This window comes from Globicephala melas, chromosome 14 (genome assembly GCF_963455315.2).
Source record: "Globicephala melas chromosome 14, mGloMel1.2, whole genome shotgun sequence".
NCBI lineage: Eukaryota > Metazoa > Chordata > Mammalia > Artiodactyla > Delphinidae > Globicephala > Globicephala melas.
In genome coordinates, this window is record NC_083327.1 from 52307650 (window position 1) to 52328757 (window position 21108).

General features: G+C 35.8%; 1 protein-coding gene across 1 annotated transcript in view; it reads left to right on the forward strand.

Annotated features, from left to right (window-relative positions):
* Positions 1–21108, forward strand: part of RNF217 (ring finger protein 217) — a 128026-nt gene that overhangs the window by 60608 nt on the left and 46310 nt on the right. The gene's annotated exons all lie outside the window — the stretch shown is intronic.

Consider the following 21108-nt stretch of genomic DNA (forward strand, 5'->3'; position numbering starts at 1 on the left):
GCTTTCCAAACACATTAGCATTCACAAAACTTGGATTTCAACTCAGAAAGACAATGAGAACTAGGGAGAAGACAACAGTGGACCAGAAATCCAGACCCATTTTCAGAAGGACAAAATGGATGGAGGGATAACTGACTTAGAGCTAGTTGAAACTTGGATGACTAAAAAAAGGAAAGAGGTTAGTCTGCACCAGTGAATCTCAGAAAGTCTTTGGAAGGGAAGCCTCAGAATATTTTTTAAGATGGTGGTGTATTGTGGGGCTGAAGGTAGCAGGATTAGTTGAAAATCTGAATGAAGAGTAGGAACTCCACCCCCGTCACCTTTCTGAACTTTACACAGCAAGGTGATTGCCCCTCCTCCAGAGTAATAAGATTTCTAGCAGGGATGCTGCAGGCCCAGTGTGATGAGATAGAGGCTTTGCACTGACAAGTCCACACAAAAGGCAACAAATCCCCCACACCCGTTTTGGCTACATGCTCTGGCACTGGCTGTTGGACATACGCTTGCAGGCATAAAGCCAGAGGATTCTTCCCTGGAGAATGTGTATAGCTCCAGGGAAAATACCTAAGCTTACTGGTACTTCGTGATTTCCCAGCAAAAAGGCCAGCTTGCCACCTGATTTTAGCAGTGCAGTCAGCCAGTGAGGCTGGCTCACAGATGTTCCCATCAGCTTCTTGCTCTCTCACTCTGAAATGTGGATTGCATGACTCCTCCATGGAGATGTTCTTCAGCAAAACAGGAGAAATGAAGCAAGATAGTGGTTAACATGAACTCCAGGAAGCTATGGGCTCCAACAGAAGGCAAAAGTATTAGGCTTAGCAACAGTCCATACTGGAGCAGGACAGAGGGCTCCAGAAAATATGCTCTGAGAAAGAAGAAATGGAATTTGATAAACTAGTTCATCTGATTATGTGCAAAATAATCTTCAAGAGGAGTTTGTAATTCAGTTGCAGAGTTTTAAGAAATATTAGTAATAGGGATATAAAAAGCTAAAAAATAAAAATAAAAATTATAAGCCCTAGAAATGTTAAGAGTTATGTGAGAGGGCTTCCCTGGTGGTGCAGTGGTTGAGAGTCCACCTGCCGATGCAGGGGACACGGGTTCGTGCCCCGGTCCGGGAAGATCCCACGTGCCGCGGAGCGGCTGGGCCCGTGAGCCATGGCCGCTGAGCCTGCGCGTCCGGAGCCTGTGCTCCGCAACGGGAGAGGCCACAACAGTGAGAGGCCCGCGTACTACAAAAAAAAAAAAAAGAGTTATGTGAGAAATGAAATGACATTGAATATAATATTAGGCTCACTAGTAAATAGTAAATATCACTTATGTAGTCACAATATTTTAAAATGAATTTTTAATTAACAAAAACGTGTGTTATAACTACAGAGAGGATGGAAATAAGTAAAATGATGAGAAAAGTAGGAGAGTTCTAAATTCTAATCTTCGAATATTAGGAGCATAAGCATATTCTCTAGAAACAAAAAGATAACAAAAGAAAGTTATGTTAAAAACTGTTTCCCTCTCAGAATAGGGGTTAGAGTTGGGTTTCTGTTGTTATTACCTACCTTGTAAGAATCATTTGATTTTTTAAAATAACAGGCAAGTATGATATTGATAAAAATAGAGTGAACAATCACATATAGGTGACTTACCTAACTCTAATTTTTCAGTTGCATAGACAGTATTGTATTGCTCTATAACCCTGGGAAAGCTACTTAACTTTTGAGAAGCCTTAGTTTCCTCATTTGCAAAATGGAGATGATGACGATGATTATAACAATAAAAATAACCTCATATGAATGTTATAAAGAGAGAACAGAATGACGCATACAAAGCATTTGGTATAGTGCTTGGTACGTATTGTCCATGTTGGGTATTATTAATACTACTTTAATACAGATGTATTTGCCTCTCTAATCCATTAAGTTTTTGATAAGCTTTGGGAAAGCAGATTACATCTGAATAGCACTTAACTGAATAGTTACTTAATTAACCTTTAAAACCAGAAATGATCATGTCTGGATATTTAATCAATTTCTAGCCAAAGGTCCTATCACTAATAAAGTTTTTACTTCTAAGGCCAGTTAGAGTTATTTATGAGAACTCTTTAAGTTTGCTGTTTTAAAGTGAAGAATTAGCTTGTGTATTCTATTTTAAAATAGAAAAAATAAAAAGCTTTTAGCGTATATTGACTTCTATTGCTAAATGTTTAAAAATTCTAAGGTGGACTTCATGATTTCCGCTGTCTTTTGTATAATGATAACTATTCCTTCTTGTCATGTACGTGACAGATTGTGAATGCTCATTTGATGGTGAAGAATGAGTGCAAATAATGACTACAGCTTGCTTTAGCTAATTTTGAAAATGTTATTCTTACTGTATTATATCTTTGGCAATGCAAAGCTCTGGATGTTTATAGCTTTTTTAATCCTATGCATGAATAAACAGGTTATTAAAACCTGTCTCTGAAGATGTACTGAAGAAAACCTCCAGAGCATTTAGTACTAGCGCATGTATTTTCTGGACTATTTTGTCACTAATATTCTGCCTTGTATTCTTTAGTTAACTTTTTACTTGGGAATGCTGTATCTCTTCAACTAGACTGAAAACACTTTAGGGCAAAATACAAAAAAAATGTGAATATATCTGCCTATTTTTGCAAAAAGAAGCATAGAAGGGATACACAAGACAGTGAAATGGTTACCTATAGAGGCGGTGGGAATGGGGTGGAAGCTAGAGTAGGCATACTCTGAGTATGCCTTTCAATGTAGTTTTGACTTTTGAACCATGTTAATGTTCTACTTATCAAAAATAAAATTCAATCAAAAAGAACTTTAAAAAAAATTTTTTTAAGAAGTAAGCCTGAAGATAGAGTATGAACAGAAGCAAAGGGTATAACTATTTATCAAATTGCATAGACACAGAAGAATGAGTTCAGGCAACTTTAAACACAGTACTCTGAGTGTATGCTTAGTAGGATATATTATGAGCAGAAAGAGAATTTCAGACAAATCTTTATCTTTCTGTAGTGGTTTATTGTTGTTAATTTGTTGATACGGTAATTAGGAAATTCTTACTTATGTACTGGAAGATAAAGCAAATAAATAAATATGTTGATATCAGTTTTCTAACCATGGCAGAAGAGAGTTACAAGTACGGAATGAGGGAAAGTGAGAAAGAACCCTTGTAGCATTGGGTTATAAGTGGAAGCATCAGTATGAAATGCTGATTTAAAATAAAGGAAAAAAAATTAATAATATATGTATTTAAAATACATTAAATTTATAATATATACATGTATAAAATTATATATATATTTAATAAGTCTGATGACTGAAAGGGCCTAGAGACAATGATGCTCAGTGGTTTTTGATACTCAGTGGTAAAACTACTGAGTAAAGTGTTTTGGGGGAATAAAATATAGTCCCATAGTCAAGTATCAATCAGATTATTGATTAATTACGAGGGAAAAGTACTTTTAAAATAGAGAGAGCTGGCACAGGCATCACCATAACCAAGTGATCAAAACTGTCACCGCCAACAATGGAGAAAACTGAAAGTACAAGCTTCTTGATCTGACACCATGGGAAGCACACACCACCCAAAATGTTTAAGCCAGATTTGTTTATGGGGAAATAGCAAACAATTCCAGATTGTGAGACATTCTACAAAACAACTCGCCTGAATTCTTAAAATGTTAGTAACAAATTATTTTATTTAAAAAACCAAAAGATTAAAACAGATGAAAGAGAAATGACAACAAAATGTACTATATGATCCTTGACTGGATCCTGAGTGATTTTTAACAATCAGCTATGAAGAACATTTGGGGGACAATTAGGGAAATATGAATATAGAATGTGTATTGGGTAGGAATATTTTACCTATGCTATTTCCTGATGAGATGATTATATCATGATTAAGTAAAATTATGCCCCTATTCTCTTAAGTGGTTAAGCAAAAAAGAAGAAAAAAGTAAGAGGCGTGTGTGTGTGTGTGTGTGTGTGTGTGTGTGTGTGTGAGAGAGAGAGAGAGAGAGAGGCAGAGACTTGAAATGTTTCATTAATTGAAAGCTGGAAGGAAATAATTTGAGGGACAGATTATGCCATGCATTCTTTTTTTAAAAAGTGCTTTAGTAAATTCTTTGCCAGAACAGATTTAGTGAAGATTTTAATATTGCAAAAGAAATGATGTGGATTGGAGGCAATTAGCATGTTTCCTAAAATGCGGGAGAGATGTTAGTTAAATGTTTTGAAAATATTCGATCAAATAATACTGAGAAATTTAAATGAAAATCTCTCTAAGTTGGTAATTCAGGTGGGCAATCCTCTCTTTCCCTTTGAGAATTGCCTGTCACCATCTGTTTATTGGGAAAATGAATAATCCTTAGCTAAAATAATGTATATTAAAATAATAGTATATTTCCATTTTGCACATGAAATTGAAGTCACTGTTTGCCTCCTAGCTCAGTCAGCTTTGTGAAGAACCACACAGCAAACCTGGGCAAGCACCATACGTGCTGTGAAGGCGCTCCACCTGCCTCAGAAGCCAAGGGCTGTTCTGTCTTTACATTGCTTTTCACCGCAGCACTGCTGTGCTTTCCTGTGCCGACTTCCCACCATCAGCGGGGCTTTAGACAGAGCTGTTTATCGTAATGGTAAACAACTACCAGTGCAATTAAGAGACACCCTCTGGCTTGGGGTCAGACATCTGCCAAGGCTTTGATTATTCTATTTCAATTTACTTCAACAAACAAATACAAAGTGCTTACTGTATGCAGGGCAGGGTTCTGGTGCTCCCTAGGATATAAAGATAAATCACATGTAGTATGTGCCTAAGAGAAGTATATAATCCAGGGAAAGAGGGCTTGAGACAGTTACATCAATATCCGTTATTAAAAGGTAGGGGATGAGAAGTGATTTAAGAGGCAACACACAATATCCTATGAGCATTTGGTATTCAGAGGTCCCTTGTCTTTAGTACTATCGTTCAGGTCTTTCTCAAAATGGAGCATTGGAGCCCAGTCATCCAGATGGTTTGGGACATTTACAGAACCATGATTCATAGATGTGAGATCTGGTTGTATTTTTTTTTAATTGCCCTGCTTTCTGATGTTAATTATTGCAGCTAGGCTGCCAAGCAAACATCTGTTCAGGGTTGGATTCTGGATACAGGCTTGTTGCTTTGGCTCATCTTGCTGGAAACTATTCTTTCTTCACATGGAGTATTATATAATCTTCATGAATACTGAATAGTATGTATAGGTCATCAAACTCTTTCAAGTCAGCGCATAGCTAGAAGATTCACAGGAAAGGAGAAAACAACAAATAAATATACTGACGTATATACGAAAGCTTACAATTAGTAAAAAAAAAATGTTTAAACCACACATATAAAAAGAAAAATATTGCCATTTTTGCTTATCACATTAAAGGCAAAAGTATCGGAGGTTTTCTTTTGTTGTTTTACTTTGCATGCTTGTTTTTTTAATGATGGTACTAATCAGAGCAAGTTGTGGTGAAATGGTTACTATCATGGACTGTAAATAAATACGGCTTTTGGAGAGCAGTTTGGCAGTATGTGTCAGGAGTCTTAATAATAATCATGTTCTTTGACCCAATAATTCCAATTCTGGGAATCTATCCTAAGGAAATAATCTGAAATACAGAAGAAGCTTCATGCATGAAGTTATTCATCACCACATTATTTATAATAGCATAAAATTGGAAGGAGTCTCCACAGGTTAACTGTGGGTCCTCTACTTTCTGAAATATTATACAACATTCTGAAATGATGATTATAAGTGGTAATAACATGGAAAATGCTCATGTTGTGTTATATGGAAAGGCAGGATGCCAAATTGAATTTAGTGTGAGTGTAGAATAAATACAGTGTATTCTAGAAGGATATATATGAAGGTGTTAATATTGTTCACATTTGGATGATAAGACAAAACCTAATTTTTCTCCTTTTTCTGTTTTCCACATTTCCTTTATAAAATCATTTATGCACAAACACAAGAGACCCCAAGACTATTATCAAACACTTCCCTACACTCCAGGGCCCCGGTATGATTGATATCTGATTTCCAGTTAGTTCTAGCAAGTGAGAAATAGGTCTACCAGACCTATTGCGTTTAGGGAGAAAAAATATGTTTCTGTTCTTCCTCAAAATGATGATATTATTCAACAGTTAACAAAACTTACATGGTTCCATTATATATAGTAAGGATCTAGTGAAATTTTGGTCAGCCAGTAACACTGTTGGCAGCTAGCGCATTCAAACAAAAGCAAAAAACAAAAAATCAGTGCCCCTTAATCGGAGCAGCCTAGGGACACTTTAGAGGAGTTGGACTAGGAAGGATGGGCTGACCGTTAGAGAGGCCCAGAAGTGTTTCCTTTCCTACATCCCAGCCTTTTTTCTTTCCATTAACATGTTGGGTACAGTAGTTGAGCCTGCGTCCAGTCAAGGATGTGTCTCTTCCCCTTAAGGAAGGCTGGGCTTCCAGCCCATGTGAGTTCTCTGCCCTGGTAGTTATAACTGATCTTTTTATCTTCTTAGAGCTATTGATCAAGGCTAATTTTGACTGTCACCCCCCTCCCTCCCAGAACCCCTTAGAATGATCCAGAACAGCACATTAATTATTCTTCCTACAAGCCTATATTATACACTAGACAAAACAAATAAAATCACATTTCCTCCCGTATAATTAGTGCTTCCCCTGGGCTAGTGGCCCCGTGCTCCCCTTTATCATCTCTATCTGTGCTCCCTGCTTGACCCTTAGCCTTCTGTGGCTAGAGATCCATTACCTGAAAACTACCTGGAAAACCAACACTAGTTATATTAACCTCTTTTGGAATTTCAGCAAATATTCATTAAGCACCTACCCTGTGCCAGGTAGTGAGTCAGGTATATGAAATGCAAGAATAAACAAGGCAGAGTTTCTGCCCTCAAAAAAATTTATAGGATAATGGAAAATACAAGCAATCAGTCTGTGATGGGATAAATAAAATGACAGGAATGAGCACAGGCTGCTACAGATTTGACGTCTAAGCTAAGACCTGCAGAATTTAGGCAAGACGCATGTGCATGAATCATGTCCCAGGTAGAAGGAACAGCAGGTTCTAGAGGCAAACTGGTGTATGACTGGGGCATAGCTTGCGATGGGGCAATGGCAATAGGGAATCCAGAAAAGCCATCAAATCATTAATTGGATCTTTATTTCATATACAAAGGGGTTTTCACTTAATCCTGAAGCACAAAGTTATCATCATTGAAATTTTAATTAGTGGAGTATCATGACCAGATTTGTGTTTTAGAAAGAGTACTCCAGAGCCTGGGCTAACTTCATGGCAGTGGAGATCAAAAGATATAAATGGTTCTTTGAAGTATGAATAAAATGGAATTTTGTTGATTGATTGGTTGAGGGAGAGACAGGCAAAGAAAAGTCAGGAGAGAGAATACCTTGTTTTCTGGTTTCTGTGCCACTCACAGAAATAAGGAACATGAAGGACAGTGGGCTGTCAGGGAGAGATGGGGAGGTGATGAGTTTGGTTTTAGGCTGAGTTTGAGGTATGTGACTGAAGACATCAAGTAAGTAATTGCATGTAAATATCAGAAGCTCAGTAGAGAGATTTGGGCTGGAGGTTTACGTGGGGAAGCCTTCTGCATATGTGTGGACTTGAAACCATAGGGGTGAAGGAATAACTCTCAGAGAACAATCTGTAATAAACAGAGCCTTGGAAACCCCGGAAGTTTTAAGAGATAGACATAGGAAGAATTCACAAAAGGGACAGAAGGAAGTACTGAGAACCAAGAGAATGTGATGTCCTAGGGGTCAAGAAAGGAGCAGAGGTCAGCAGGGTCAGTGCTGCAGAGGAGGCAAGTAAGATACGGATTCATGAGGGCAGTTAGGAAGGAGAAGGTCATTGGTAATTTTGTAGAGAGTGACTTAAAGTGGAGGGGTGAGACAGATTGTAGTGGGTTTTTAAATGTGGACACAGAGACAAGAACATTAAACAATCTTTCAGTTAGCTTGGCTGAAAAATGGAGGGAAACTAAGATGTAGAGACTAAGGCATATAGGGGTCCTAATGAGTTTTTATTTCATTTTGCTTTTTTGATGGGAGAAACTTGAGCACATCGTATGCTTGATTGTCTGAAGTTACCAGAGAGAGTTGAGATTCCTGACAAGGCAGGTAGAAATATTCATCTTGGGAAGCTTGGAAGGTCTTGCTTTCTACCAAAGAGGAAGGAAGGGTGGAGGAGAATGTATGGGGAACAGAAAGTTGAAGGGGTTCTCAGCTGAACACATTATATTTTACCGTGTCACGTGGGAGTGAGGTTGTCGATTGCGTGTGTATCAGTCACCTGAAAGGAAAGGTTGGGGTGAGGACTTGAGAAGGAGGTGGAAATTAGAACTGTTTCATAGGTAAAGAAGGAGTGACCTAGAGGGACCCAGAGAAAGGCTGCTGCTCAATGATGACAGCCCAGATGCGCTTGGGACCATCTGCTTGTCTGCAGACTGCTTATGCTCATCCAAGTATCATGTTTCGAAAGGCATGTACTGCTTTTCATTAGGCATTTAAGAATTCTGGATGGCCTCTAGCGACATGGCATTATTATTCCAGGTGACTAATTTTGCCAAGTCTGGAGAGACGTCTGCAGGGGCTTGCTTAGTGACAGTGTGTCCAGGCTCTGGCAGTGACTGGGTTTGGATTAAAGCTTCAATAAGTATTAGCTGCTGCTGTCATCATCACCATCATTCAGTTCACTGTGACAATACCAGAAGTTTCAGGAAGGTTTACAATTTAAGCCTTTACTATAGAGCACGAACATGTCATCAGAGCTCCACTTTTCTGTGGTAGAAAGAATGACAAAAGGCACTGGGCATTCCTGTTTTGAGAGGACAAAACTAAAACAAATATTAAAAACCTTTCTCACAAAAAAAAAGAATCAAAGTTAGATGTTTATCAGTTGAGTCTTTTTAGTAGGCAGGTTTCCGTATGCAATCCCTAAACTCTCTAAGAATCGCATTGCTTTCCTGGATGACCCTTGATTTCATGGAAGAACAGGTGGGTATGTAAATGATTTAACTGCCCAAATCTGTCTTCCTTACTGGATGAAAAAAATTAAAACAAATACAAAAGAACCACAATGTACTCATAGTACAGTAGCATTTTTTTTCACATGCAAAGAGTAACAGTAAAGTAATAGTAATAGTAAAAGATAATTTCAGGATCCCAGGTTAGGATCCCCTGATATACATATATATATATATATATACACTCTGAGTAGTTCTAAGAGGATTTAACTTCTGGAATATAATGGCAAAATTTATTGTAATTCAATATAAAAATGAGGTAAGAACATATAATAAAACTGGAAATAGTACTAATACAAAACAGTATTAGTATATATATAAAGTATTTTTATATAGTATTCATAAGTGCTTTATAAAAAACTTCTAAATTATTATTCTCCCTTTACAATTTTTCCTTTTTTTTTCTTGCGGTATGTGGGCCTCTCACTGTTGTGGCCTCTCCCGTTGTGGAGCACAGGCTCCGGATGCGCAGGCTCAGCGGCCATGGCTCACGGGCCCAGCCACTCCGCGGGGCATGAACCCGCTTCCCCTGTATCGGCAGGCGGACTCTCAACCACTGCGCCACCAGGGAAGCCCAAGTATAAGGGTTTTTAAAAACAACTTGAATTTCATTTTTACTTATGATTATTTTCTCTGTTAGAATGTGGTGATGTGTTCTACTCTTTCCGTATAGCTCACAGTCTTCTGTTGTGGTCTCTGTTTTACCATCTTCCTCTATACTTTATCTTAGCTAATTTTCTTAAGTGATTTGTTATTTCAATGAAAACAATCTCATTTGAGCAGTCTCCGTTCTAATGCAAGAGCAGTATTTACCTCGTTGGCCAGCAGCAAAGTCAAGAGGTTTTCATCATTCTACTGTAGTCTCCTAAAGAAAAGAAGCTCAGTTGAAGCAGGATGGGGTTTTCTCAAGTGTATGTGCAGTAAATCAAGACATTTAACACTGTGGGTATACCAGGTATTCCAACCCTTTTTCACTCTAACCACAAAACTTTTCATTCACCAGGCTAGCCTTTTTGGATACCTCTCTAGCTCAATCATATTTTTAAAAGAGATTTCTATACTCCTAGGCAAAGATTTCTCCCTACTTTGGAGGTATTAAAATTCAAACATCAAAAGAGAAGACACTTTTTATAAAAAAAACACATTTTTTTCTCTTTTCATATTCATGTACATTTTAACTTTATTCCTGGGAGACAGAAAGGAAAATTTGGTCACTCTACACTAAACAGTGTTTTGTATCTGGAAATAATGAATAGAAGCCAAGAATGGAATTATATTTTTCTTTCTCGAATCTAAAAACTCCAGGTAATGAACAGACTATTCCTAGAATTGGGTGCATGGTGCACAAAGATACTTTGTTTTTGGCATGAAAAGGCTCTGTTGAAATTGCTCTTTTTAAGTTAAAAAATGATGTTAACTTGGGTTAAAGTCTAGGAAAGCACTGATGCTTGCCAGTATTGAAAGACCAAAACCTGTAGGGGAAAAAAAACCCCACCAAATATTGAAATGGCTGTGAATAAAAATACAGAACATGTATTTTTAAAGTTTGTCAAACTTGGACTACCTCCAGGTTTACAAGTAGTATCGTAAGGAGTGATTTTGTTGTTCTATTTGTTAAACAAGTTTCAAGAAGAAAGATTTCTGGATATTATTTTTTTTAAAAAAAAGCAAAAAACAAACTATTTTGACATGAGCTCCGTGAAAGGAATGTTGCTTTTTGTGAAGTAGCTGTGATGATGGCAGGACTGTGTGGAATGAGATTCCCACAGGGTTTAGTTGACTTACGAAATGTCTGCTTTCTCCACTGCACCCTGCAGAGGGTTAGGACAGAGCCCAGAATCCATCAGTGCAATGGTAGAGGCTATAAACTTAGACCACCAAGTGTGTTCAGAAACAAACTTAAATAATGTTCATAATTTAGTTTTGATAAGTAAAATCCTGGACCCATAATTCTCAGTATTCTCTCTTGTTTTCAAGACCAATGCAAAGTTTTGGTTTACTGGTGTTGCTATCCATTCTGTATCTGTCATCTATTAAGAGTCAGAAAACACTGATGCAAAAAAAAATTACTGAATGATAAAAATTGTAACAAAAATACTAGAACATTGGGCTTCCTTGGTGGCGCAGTGGTTAAGAATCTGCCTGCCAATGCAAGGAACATAGGTTTGAGCCCTGGCCCCGGAAGATCCCACATGCCGCAGAGCAACTAAGCCCGTGTGCCACAACTACTGAGCCTGCGCTCTAGAGCCCGCAAGCCACAACTACTGAGCCCCCATGCCACAACTACTGAAGACTGCACGCCTAGAGCCCATGCTCCGCAACAAAAGAAGCCACGACAATGAGAAGCCCGCGCACCGCAACAAAGAGTAGCCCCCGCTCACTGCAACTAGAGAAAACCCGCGCACAGCAACGAAGACCCAACACGCCTCCCCCAAAATAAATAAATTTATTTAAAAAAACCAATACTAGAACATTAAATAAGAAAAAAATAATTCCACAACCTGAAAAATCGTTTTAGTAATTCTTTCTTCTTCCCTCTCAGTTTATATGTTTTTTCATATATGCTTTTACATATTTATAATATACAAATGCAATGTTTATTATGTTTTCTGACCTAACATTATCAGATATGTATTTCGTATTATTTTTCATTTTTTTTCTATTTAAGAAATAAGACATAGTCAAATCTACTCATTGCGATCCTTTTCATTCTTCATAGTTTAACTAAAATACCTTCTTCTCCATGAGCAGTCAAACCCAGTTCTCCTTTGTGCTTCTCCGCCTGAACCGTGGTTATTTATGCCCAAGTCTCTCTCCCCTAATAAACTGAAAATTGCTTGAAGGTAGTTTATTCATTTTTAAATTCCCCCCAGTAGCTAGTAGAGTGTCTTGTCCATGGTAGACACTGAATAAATATTTGAGTATTTAATTAATCCATAGAATCATTTCCAGCAAAGTGATTTAAAATGAAGTTGAGGTGAGAAGAAATGAGCAGAGCCATAGGAGGAAAATGACAATAAAAAGAGGAAGTGGTAGTATTAATTTCTGATGAGGTTGAGGTAGAATTTAAATGTAAAAACACCAGATAGAAGACTATTTATGAAGATATGTCACAAGCCTGTATGCACCAAGAAACACTGCAGTCAAACATATAAACCAAAAATATAAAAACTAGAAGTGCAAAGATAATTTGAAAAAAATTATAGTAAGCAATTTCAATATTCCTCTTTCAGAATCAGATTGAGTAGATAAATTAATGAGCCCATAGAGAAGTTGACTTAAATCATCAAAGCTGTGATTTAATAGAAATCTATATAGAATCTTACTTCTCTTGATTAAATATTTTTAATATCAAAAAAAATTTTTAAAAGATTATGTAATTGGCTAGAAAAGAACCTTAATACATCAAAATTAATAGTTTTTACAGTCTACCTACTCTATTCATAATCAAGTAAATTTTAGAAAAAAAGTTACCAAAGAAAGTTTTAACTGCATAGAAATTAAGAAACACTTAAATAGGAAGTAAAAACAGACTATAAACTGCCTAGAAAATAAGAGAGAACATTTCATACCAAAATTTTTGGAACGTAGCAAAAACTGTATTCATTACTAAAGAGAAAGCAGAAAACAAAGTGATCGTAAGAAACTAGAAAAAGAATAACAAAATGAGACAAAAGCAGGGAGAGCATAATACTAAATGTAAAAATCTAAAGAAAGGAAAACTAAAAGTGAAAAAAGCAATATGAAGGATAAGCAAGCCCAAAGCTAATTATTTTAAGAAACAAAAGATTAATTGTTTGGGGAGCCTGATTTAGGGACCAAAGTAAAAGTAATGAAAATGAGAAAGAGACAAGATAAGGAAAGAAATAAAAACCACAGAGAGAAAGAGAATATTATTTTTCATCAAGAGTATTCTCAGTGAGAGAATATTCAATTGCAACAAAGGTGAAAATCTAGGAAATAGATGGCCTTCCTAGAAGAAGACATACCCTCATGTCTTCTATTATACTTGGCCCATTCACATTTTCTACTTCTTCTTGGGTTCATTTTGGTAACTTATAATTCCTGAGGACTTTTTTCTTTTCCTTTTCCTTTCTTTCAGTTTACTGTGGTTGAGGATAATCCTGTTTCCCCAGTAGCCAGACCACACCTGCATGATGGCTTTGGTTTCTGGGTATCACACTTTTACAAACCAACAACGTAGGAAGAAGGAAAATCTTCAAACAATAGGTGAGGAATAGTTAAAGAAGTGGGATGTTTTCCTGAGAAAAAAGACTGAAGGGACATGACAGCTGTCTTCAAGCATTTAACAATCCCTTACCAAGAACAGTGGGTAAACATGCTACAAGACCCAAGAGAGAATTAAAATTACCTTGGTGTGTACAGGGGAAAAAACTGGAGGAGCTACTACATACCCATGTCTGGGCTGACATGTCTGTTTTGCAATAATTTTCCTTGAATCCAGTACCTTAAATATACCCACACTTGAGTCAGTGGCTCTAACTGGGCACTAATACTCGTAAATCCTCAAAATCACCTGTATCTGCAAAATTTTGCTTTCTTATGTCACTTTTCAGACTTGTTAAACGAATTTAGTATGATTTGTGGAAGGGCAAAATACTTTTCCATAACTAAACCACCGATGGCTTTTGCTTTTGTTTGCTTTTGGCATTTTTAGGATATTTAAGCGTAGTTTGAAAGCCAAGGGAAAGACACCAATGAAGAGGGGGAGAGAGAAGTTATAAAAGGTCTCTTGTGAGCTTTGTAATATATTAAAGCTTCCAAAGTTGTTTCTAGTCTCTGAAATTTTCACTTGCCCCTTTTAACTGAAAATTAAAACCTCTGGTAGCTGAGTAAAACAAATATTAAGGTTTCCCTCTCCCACTAAGGATTACTGATGATTAAATATTTCAAAGCTATTTTATGTCTTCAAAGTGAACTTTATGTACTATATATTACATTCATATTATGCATCTGTATTTCATTCTTGGTTAATTTATTTTTTAAAATGGGGACACCTTTGATGTAAATGTATATGATTTGTTTTTCTTTTGTATCTCAGCATTCAGTTCTACAGTATATTCATGTAATTTGTACTTTTAGTTATCTTCCTTTACATATACGCTTTTGGAGGAAGAACACTGAATTATGAATGAGAGTACTGAATTATGAATTACGGATGATTACAGAATTTAAAATGTTCTCCTTGTATAAGAAATAAGCATAAAAGGGTTTCTAATTTCTGAAATTAATTTTGTGAAATACTGCTTTCTGAATATCAACAAAGGTAAATATTAGCAAACTTTTATTGAGTATGCCTATCAGGTACTGTTCCAGGTATTTTATGTAAGTCAACTCATACAATCCTCTAAACAACCAAATTCGATTGGTAAATTCCGATTTTTACAGATACAGATGCTGGGCAAGAGAAAGATTTAGCAACTAGTAGTAAGGAGCAGAGCCAATTTGAGTCTGGAATCTACTCTTTTAACTATTAACCTCTACAGCTTTTTAAGCTAGAGCTAAAGCTTTAGAGCTTACATACACTTTTTGTAAGTTAGAGCATATATTATAATTATACAATTTTAGCGCCCGTAGGGAATCCTAAAGGTGAATCAGTCCATCTCTAAGAGATTTGGTTGTGTGTGTCCCTGGAACTCAAGGACATGCAGCCACATAAATACTAATAACACCAGAATCCTATATCTGATTTCCATTCCAGGGTTCTTTTCATAAATTACCTATGTAGTATCTTTATTTTCTGATTGTAATAAATTGGAATATCTGATTTAAATGAGTGTAATGATGAAAAAGAGTGGACAACATTTAAACAAAGTAAGCTCAAATTTTTTTCTTTTAGAAATATTTCCCTCTCTAGTGTATCCAAATATCTAGCCTGTTCTAAAATTTCTACCTTTCAAAAGGTAAAATTGATTATAGTTAAATGAGTATGTACGCATTCTGAGCGTACATTTATCTGAGCACACATTGTGCATTTCTCTCTCAGTCTAAATACTTACTCAGTGATTTGCATTGAAAAAGCCCTCCTTATTAATATTCTTTGAGGATGGATTAAAATTGGGGTGTTATCTTCTTAAAGAATCAAGATAAGCTATAGAATCCTAAAAAATTGTTTGCTTAAACCTAATAATATATCTCAGTGTGCTTTTCAAGGAGAAAAATTGGATGAAGTTTATAATTCTTTCCACATATTAAGAAACAGTTTTTACTGCTTGAGTTCCCAAATCTGAATGTGCAATTCACCTATTGGATAAAATTTTACTTAAGTGGATAAGGGAGCATGAAAGTTTGGGTAGCGAGGAAAGAAGAAAGAAGTTTAAGTAACATAAAGGAGGACTGTCTATAGAAAAATACATTTGGCATGATTGAATAGAAAATTAATACTGTACTAATTGTATAGTTATTGTTTTAACTATTTAAACATTATTTTGCTGAATCTTTGAGGGTTATGAGAGCTCAATTAATTAATTCCTTCAAAATTCCATGTCATTTTGGTTTTAATGTTCATTTCCCTGACAACTCATGAAGTTAAACGTATTTTCATATATTTATTGATCACTTGAACATCCTCTTGACCATTTATCTGTTGGGTTGGTTGTCTGCCTTTCTTTTACTGATTTGGAAGGGCTCTTTATGTATTCTGGATAAGCAAAACCTTATTCTTTACATATTGCAAGTATCTTTTCCAATTCTCATTTGCATTTTCATTCTCTTAACAGTATCTATTGATGAACAGAAGTTTTAAATTTTACTTAGTCAAATTTATCACTTTTTTTAAATGGTGAGTTTTTTTAGTGTCATGTGTAAGCAATCTTTCCCTTCCCTAAGGACATGAAGATATTCTTCTTGACCATCTTTAGAAGTTTTATTGTTTCACCTTTTATAATTATAGCTACAGTCTACCTGGTTTGGGGTAGGAATCAAACATATTTTTTTAATAGATATTTAAGTGACCCAGCACACTTTATTGAAGAATAACATTGTCCCCACTGCTCTATAATTTCGAAACATCGAGTGTTCGTATGTAAGTGGTTCTGTTCTGTACTCTTTTTCTGTTCTATTTTTCTGATATCTATCCTTATCTATCCTTGTGCCAGCATCACACTATTGTAATTAATATAGTTTTAGAATCATCTTCTAATTTTGAATTAGAAGATGATTCCCCTCGAAAAAGAGAGAGAGAGAGCAAGAGGGAGAGTGAGAAAGAGAGAGAGAAAATTGCTGGGAATTTCATTAAGATGGCCTGGAATCTGTAGGTCAATATGGACCATATTTACATCTTTAATGAATCTTCCAGTTCAAGAACTTGATATATTTCTCCATTAATTTGCTTCTTTCCATTTTCCCAAAAATATTTCAGATACCAAAAATATTTCAGATATTTCTATACAGGGGTATTGAACATTGTTTGTTGCATTTATTCATATTTGATGTTTTTAATATGTTATAAGTGATACTATTTCTTAAATACTATTTTGAAATTGCTTGTTACTAGTGTATGGAAGTAAGTTTGATTTTTGTGTATTGACCTATTCAGCAAATTTTCTAAATTCACTTATTTATCCTAATAGTTTATCTGTAGATATGTTGGATTTTCTGCATGTACAATTATGCAGTCTGCAAAAAATGGGGGATTTTATATCTTCATTTCTAATTATTTTATTTTCATTTTTCTTTTTCTCTTCTTGCATTGGCTAGCTCTAGTCAATATTTAGTAATGGTGGCAGTGCGTACTCACCCAATTTCCAGTCTTAAGAAAAAAGCTTTCAATATTTCACCATTGAGTGTTAGGTTTACTGTAGATTTTCTTATATATACTCGTTATTAGATTAAGGAATTTTCATCCTAGTTTGGTAAGATTTTAACATGCATGAATGTTGAATTTATCAGATAACCTTTCCTCTTTCTATTGAGATAATCATATGATGTTTCTCCTTTATTTTATTAATGTGTGAGTTATAGCAATTGATTTTTGAATGTTAAACCAATCTTGCATTTTTGGAATAAGCCCACTTTGATTATGATATATTTTCTTTTTCATGTATTGTCTAGATTGGTTTGTTAATGTTTTGTTTAGGATTTTTGCATTTGTGTTTACGAAGAGATTAGTCAGTAGTTTTCCTTTCTTGAAATGTCCTTATCAGGTTTTGGTATCATGATTATGCTGGCCTCATAAAACAACCTGAATAGTGATCACCCCCCTTTTTTTTCCCCGCCCTTTTTATCACTATTCACTAAGAGTAGTTTTGTAGTATCAGTGTTATTTCATCCTTAAATTCTCAGTAGAATTTACCAGCAAGGGACCTGGGGCTGAAGTGTTCTATGTGGGAATGTCTTTTTCCTCTGTTGCTTTTAAGATACTTCCTTTGTATTTAGTACTTGGCACTTTTACTTGATGTGCCTAAGTGGATTTTCTTTATATTTTTCTTGCTTGGGGTTGAGAGAACTTCTGGGATATTTGACTTGATGGTTTTCATTAGTTTTTTAAAAAAATCAAAGGCATCTAGCACAATGCTCTGTAATACCTGCTGAGTAAACAAAGAAGCATATTTATCAGTAAAGCAGCCTTATGGAGAAATGTAGAACCTAAAAATGACTGTGCCTCTCTGCCACAAAGTAATTAATGCACAGAAAGTGCTTCTAACAGTGCCTGGCATGGAGGAGGTGCTGCATACATTTCATGACTATTGTTATTGCTTTTGTTGTGGTATTCTCTTCTCCTCTGCCATATTAATATGTTCCTTTTTAATGATAGAGGAAATCTGAAATCCCTTGGTATTAAGTGAACAAAAGGCCAAGGCACACTGTAAACTATCATGATCAACACTTAAAACCAAGATCAAATTCATAAACCATGCATTTGATAAACTGAGCTTCGAATCCAAGGTTTATATTTTCTCTCTTTTTTTGTTTTTTGAAAGAGTTAATTAATTAATCTGTCACTTTTCCAGTGGTTTCTCTCACCTGTGGCTGTGGCATTAAATTACTTTTGAGTTCTCCCAAGTGACAAATTAGCCATCTAGCTTGAGGTAGTGGATAATTATCTAGTGGATAATTGTGTCTCTTACTAACACCCTTGGAGATTGTTTTAGAATTAAGTAATTTTGTCTTACAAGAATGGACATGTTTTTGTTCAGAATTAGAGAGCGTATTTTTCAGTGATATAAATAGTAGTATTAGCATTGACTGCAACAGAAATTTAGACCTTTGTTTTAAGGATGTTAAGTACATAAAATCCTATAAATAGAAGTTAGATGATGTTATTGAAACTGTTAAATTGAAATTAAAGAATTATTGTCATTTTAGAAAATATTTGGTATCGTGATTATGTTTTTTAAAGATTTCTTATTTTCTTTAGACCCATACTGAAATACTTATGAATTGATGAAATATGTACCTTGTTGAATAAATAAATGAATGCGCTTTGCTTAACCATGATTATTGGTTTTTAGTGATCTTTTGAGGAAGTTATTCGGAAATTGAGGAAATTATTCGGAAAAGATAGACATGTAGAGGCCAAGAGATTGCATAGGTCATGAGTAGCATTTTATTATGAAAAAGGGGATATTGTTAGTATGAAGAAGTATGAGTAATTCAAAGGATTGTATGAGTAGTTGTTCCAAACTGCCAAATATTAGCTTACCAGCAATAATTCAAATTGTATAAGCCGTAGGTGGGCCAGGAAATTTGAATTCTCAACAAACACTTCAAGAGACTCATGCAGTTGTCCTGGAAGTAGATTCAGGCCTTATGCTGTAAAAGGAGGGAAGACAGAAATAAACTAGGAGGTTGGGATTAACATATACACACTACTATATACAAAATAATCAGCAAGGACTTACTGTATAGCACAGGGAACTCCACTGAATACTCTGTAATAACCTATATGGGAAAAGAATCTGAAAAAGAATAGATATCTGTATGACTAAATCACTTTGCTGTACACCTAAAACTAACACAATATTGTAAATCAACTATATTCCAATATAAAATAAAAATTAAAAACAAAGAAAGAAAAACATAAAAGCTAAAAAAAAGGGAAGACTTGGGACTTCTCTGGTGGTCCAGTGGCTAAAACTCCGTGCTCCTAATACAGGGGGCCTGGATTTGATCCCTGGTCAGGGAACTAAATTCCACATGTTGCAGCTAAGAGTTCACATGCTGCAACTAAAGATCCCTCAGGCCACAACGAAGATCCCGAGTACTGCCACCAAGACCCGAAGCAGCCAAATAAATAAATAAATATTTTTTAAAAAGCTGTAAAAAAATCTAATGAAGAGAATAGATCAAGCTGCATGATCCTTAAAAAAAATAACAGGGAAGAATACAAAAAAAAAGGAGGGAAGACAGAAAAGATGGAGACAGACATAGATTGGGAGAGTTTGTAGTGGGAAGATAAAGGAATGTGATCATATTGCTTCTGTCTGTTTAATAAAATACGAGATCATTTGGCTCAGTGTAGTGGTGTAGGGATTTTGGAGCTTTCAGAGGGAAGAGAAGGTATGGAATACGCAAAATGCAGAGGGTGTGAAGCATAAGGAAATTGTGTGTGCTATGGAAATAGAATAGACTTACAGGCAGATTTGAGAGACACTGAAGAAGAAAAGGCACTTGGTTGGACGTTAGATGGTAGGTGTCCCAGTGTGGTGTGGTAATGAACACCCACTGCAGGAAGAGTGACCAGATTACTCTCTCCCTTGAGCTGCCTTGGATGGTTCTGGTTCCTATACCACGGTCCATTTCTATACGACCCGACTCTCTGGGTGGTTGTGAAATTACTGCTTCCATTGTTATTATTTATATACTTAAAATAAATAAACGTAGAGGCAAGGGAGGCCAGGTTAAAACATTGACCTGGGAGTAAAACATTCCAGCTCTTACTCCCCAAAGTATGCAGCTCTTCAATAAGTGAGAGTCCCTTGAGATGATCCAAGTGGACTCCTTCTATATGGAGTGAAAAGAAATTGTCTTTCACATGCTGAAAACGGAAGTTTTCTCTTTTCTTAGGTGTCTGCTTCAGACTCCTAACATGGCTGCATGCTCTGCCCTCCTGCTCTGAGCCCAGTTCATCTGTACAGCCTCTGCCTTCAGCCGTAACTGAAAATAATTTATTACAAAACATAATTTGGGTTATAATAACTCTGTAAGAAGTATAAAAATAAAATCTGATTGTAACTATAAGCAGACTCATCAAAAAAAGTAGAAAAAATTGCTTTGGGCTAATATTTGAAAGACCTCTCTGGACTATGTTTTGTACAATTGTAGCATAAGATGATAGAGCAACTTACATTTCAGCAGGTCAGTACTAATAAAATGGTTTACCCAAAGCCAGATTTTTTCATTTCATTATCTGTCTGGTTCATGTTTTTTACTAGTATTAAATATATTGTTCCCAGGCATCCTTCAGCCTGTAGCTTCTTCACTACCTTTCCTCAAGTCTGTGCCAGATACACAGCAAAGTTAAAAGAAAAGTTACTATGAATTTAGGGGTTTTGTTAATTGCTCACTGCAGAGATTTTCTTTCCCTGGATCACGTGGCTTTTCCTCATTCCTCCCTCCATTTTCATAGCACGCTTTTCTCATTAAGGTCAATGTGTTTTGCCTTCTCAGAATGTCAGGTTCACCCAAGTGAAAAAGAAATGGTTTAGTGTTGTTTGCCTTTTGGAGCTTTCACTACCTCCCTCTGCTACCCTAAGATGAGCAAAAAGAGATTATGATGCTATGAATATAAAGAGTTCTTGCTCACTACTTATGGAAAGCAATTCTATGTCCTCCTTCTTTCAAAGTAGCTTATTTTCTTCATCTTTTAAAATTTAATTGTGGCCACACTTTGTACTTGAATCTTATACTGTAATTTTTAATGCTAACCATTTGTAGAATCCCCTACCAAATAAATGGTAAATGCAGCATTCCAGTATATTCCTTCTCCTCTCTCCTAATCTAACTCTGCAGTTCTTTGAAGAAATTCATTTTATAAATTACCTCAGTAGT